The 3,532-nt window shown below is 32.5% G+C and overlaps 1 non-coding gene across 1 annotated transcript; it reads left to right on the top strand.

Annotated features, from left to right (window-relative positions):
- The first annotated feature begins 260 nt into the window (after nucleotides 1-260).
- On the top strand, nucleotides 261-364 carry LOC112725268 (small nucleolar RNA R71). Its single transcript, XR_003164387.1, has one exon. It is a non-coding gene; the product is annotated as a small nucleolar RNA R71 (small nucleolar RNA).
- Nucleotides 365-3,532: the final 3,168 nt, after the last annotated feature.

The raw sequence follows: 3,532 nt of genomic DNA, 5'->3' as shown, positions 1-3,532 counted from the left end.
TCAATATTTTATTCTGGGCCAATATGGCATTTAGAGTATCAATTTCAAGAACTCCCTTCTTCTGAGGCGTCCCATTACTCACAGGATTCCTCTCAGAAGTGTACATGAACTGGTTATTAGCAACCATATCAATGAGTTCTTGAGCTTCTGCAGGCATTTTCTTTAGGTGAATAGATCCACCTGCAGAAGTATCCAATGACATCTTAGCTAATTCAGACAGACCATCATAGAATATATCCAGGATGGTCCATTCTAAAAGTATGTCAAAAGGACACTTTTTGGTCAGTTGCTTGTATCTCTCCCAAGCTTCATAGAGGGATTCAGCTTCTTTCTGTCTAAAGGTTTGAACATCCACTCTAAGCTTACTCAGCTTTTGAGGAGGAAAGAACTTGGCTAAGAAAGCCGTGACCAGCTTATCCCAAGAGTTCAGGCTATCTTTAGGTTGAGAATTCAACCATATTCTAGCTCTGTCTCTTACCCCAAACGGGAAAAGCATGAGCCTGTAGACTTCAAGATCCACTCCATTAGTCTTAACAGTATCACAGATCTGCAAGAATTCAGTTAAGAACTGAAAAGGATCTTCAGATGGAAGTCCATGAAACTTGCAGTTTTGTTGCATCAGAGAAACTAATTGAGATTTCAGCTCAAAATTGTTTGCTCCAATGGTAGGGATGGAGATGCTTCTTCCATGTAAATTGGAATTAGGTGCAGTAAAGTCACCAAGCATCCTCCTTGCATTATTATTATTTTCGGCTGCCATCTCCTCTTCCTGTTCGAAAATTTCTGTAAGGTTATCTCTAGATTGTTGTATTTTAGCTTCTCTTAGTTTCCTCTTCAGAGTCCTTTCAGGTTCAGGGTCTGCTTCAACAAGAATGTTCTTGTCCTTGCTCCTGCTCATATGAAAAAGAGGGAACAGAAAAATAATAATAATAGGGATCCTTTTTACCCAGGTATAGAGGTTCCCCTCTGTGAGTAGAAGAAGAAAAGAATGTAATGTAAAGAAGGGAGAAGAGAAAATTTGAACACAGATGGCAGAGAGGTTCAAATTTGGGTGAGATGAAGTGTTAGTAGATGAATAAATAAATAGAAGGAGATGAGAGAGAAGGAGGATTTTTCGAAAATAAAATTTTGAAAAGGGGTTAGTGATTTTTGAAAATTAGGAATGAAATCAAATTAAAATTAAAAATTGAAACAATTAGTTAATTAAAAAGAATTTTTGAAAAAGAGGGAAGAGTAGTTAGGTGGTTTTGAAAAAGATAAGAAACAAACAAAAAGTCAATTAGTTAGTTGAAAAAGATTTGAAAATCAATTTTGAAAAGATAAGAAGATAAGAAGTTAGAAAAGATATTTTAAAATCAAAATTTTTTTTTTGAAAAAAGATATGTTTTAAAAAGATATGATTAAAAAGATATGAAAAAAAAGATAAGATAAAAAGATATTTTTGAAAAGATATGATTGAAATTAGTTTTGAAAAAGATTTGATTTTTAAATTCACAATTAATGACTTGATTCACAAGAAATCACAAGATATGATTCTAGAACTTAAAGTTTCAATCTTTCTTAACAAGTAAGTAACAAACTTGAAATTTTGGAATCAAAACATTAATTGATGATGTGATTTTCGAAAATATGATATAAAAATAAGAAAAAGATTTTTGATAAATATTTTTAAAATTTTCGAAAAATAAGAAAAATGAAAAAGATTTGATTTTTGAAAAAGATTTTGAAAAAGATAAGATTTTTAAATTGAAAATTTGATTTGACTCATAAGAAACAACTAAATTTTTAAAATTTTTTGAAAAAGTCAACTCAAATTTTCGAATTTTATGAGAGAAAAAAGGAAAGATATTTTTTTTATTTTTGAATTTTTAATGATGAAAGAGAAAAACAAAAAAAATGACTCACAACATGAAAATTATGAATCAAAACACATGATGCATGCAAGAATGCTATGAATGTCAAGATGAATACCAAGAACACTTTGAAGATCATGATGAACATCAAGAACTTATTTTTGAAAATTTTATATGCAAAGAAAACATGCAAGACACCAAACTTAGAAATCTTTCATGTTCAGACACTATGAATGCAAAAATGCACATGAAAAACAAGAAAAGACACAAAACAAGAAAATATCAAGATCAAACAAGAAGATTTACCAAGAACAACTTGAAGATCATGAAGAACACTATGAATGCATGAATTTTCGAAAAATGCAAAATGAATATGCAATTGACACCAAACTTACAATTTGACTCAAGACTCAAACAAGAAACATGAAATATTTTTTATTTTTATGATTTTCTAATTTTTTTGGTATTTTTTGAAAATTAATTTGAAAAAGAAAAATAAGGATTCCAAGATTTTTTATATGAATTCCAGGAATCTTGCATTCTTAGTCTAAAGCTTCAGTCCAGGAATTAGACATGGCTCACTAGCCAACCAAGCTTTCAATGAAAGCTCTGGTCCAAAATACTAGACATGGCCAATGGCCAGCCAAGCTTTAAGTGACAAATCAAGCATACAACAGCTGATGGATTAGCAACAACTAGCTTGCTCTTGATAATGTTGGGTTGGAAGCCCCAGTCCAAAAGAATTTAGACATGGCTTGCAGCCAGCTAGGCTTCACATGCTTCGTGAAACTCTAGAATTCATTCTTAAAAATTATGAAGAAAAAATATATAAATTTTTTTTGAATATATATATATATATATATATATTGAAAATTAATTGGGAAAAACGAAAAAGAAGAAAATATTTTTGAAAAATTTTTTTTTAAAACTTTTTGAAAATAAAATTACCTAATCTGAGCAACAAGATGAACCGTCAGTTGTCCAAACTCAAAACAATCCCCGGCAACGGCGCCAAAAACTTGGTGCATGAAATTGTGATCCCTGGGTGAAATTGTCACTCGAACAATCCCCGGCAATGGCTCTAAAAAATTGGTGCTCTAATCTTAATTCATAATTTGTCACAACTTCGATACAACTAACCAGCAAGTGCATTGGGTCGTCCAAGTAATAAAACCTTACGTGAGTAAGGGTCGATCCCACGGAGATTGTTGGTATGAAGCAAGCTATGGTAATCTTGTAAATCTCAGTCAGGTAGATATCAAATAGTTATGGAGTTTTCGAAAATTAATAATAAATAAATAGAAAATAAAGATAGAAATACTTATGTAATTCATTGGTGAGAATTTCAGATAAGCGTATAGAGATGCTTTCGTTCCTCTGAATCTCTGTTTTTCCTCTGTCTTCATCCAATCAGTCCTACTCCTTTCCATGGCAAACTTTATGTAAGGGCATCACCGTTGTCAATGGCTACATCCCATCCTCTTGTGAAAAAGCTCCAAATGCTCTGTCACAGCACGGCTAATCATCTGAGGTTCTCGATCATACTGGAATAGGATTCACCCTCCTTTTGCATCTGTCACTACGCCCAGCACTCGCGAGTTTGAAGTTCGTCATAGTCATTCAATCCCTGAATCCTACTCGAAATACCACAGACAAGGTTTAGATTTTCCGGACTCTCA

The sequence above is a fragment of the Arachis hypogaea genome, chromosome 11, assembly GCF_003086295.3.
Source record: "Arachis hypogaea cultivar Tifrunner chromosome 11, arahy.Tifrunner.gnm2.J5K5, whole genome shotgun sequence".
Taxonomy (NCBI): Eukaryota; Viridiplantae; Streptophyta; class Magnoliopsida; order Fabales; family Fabaceae; genus Arachis; species Arachis hypogaea.
The sequence above is the reverse complement of the archived record's forward strand: the minus strand, read 5'-3'. Positions and strand labels throughout refer to the sequence as shown.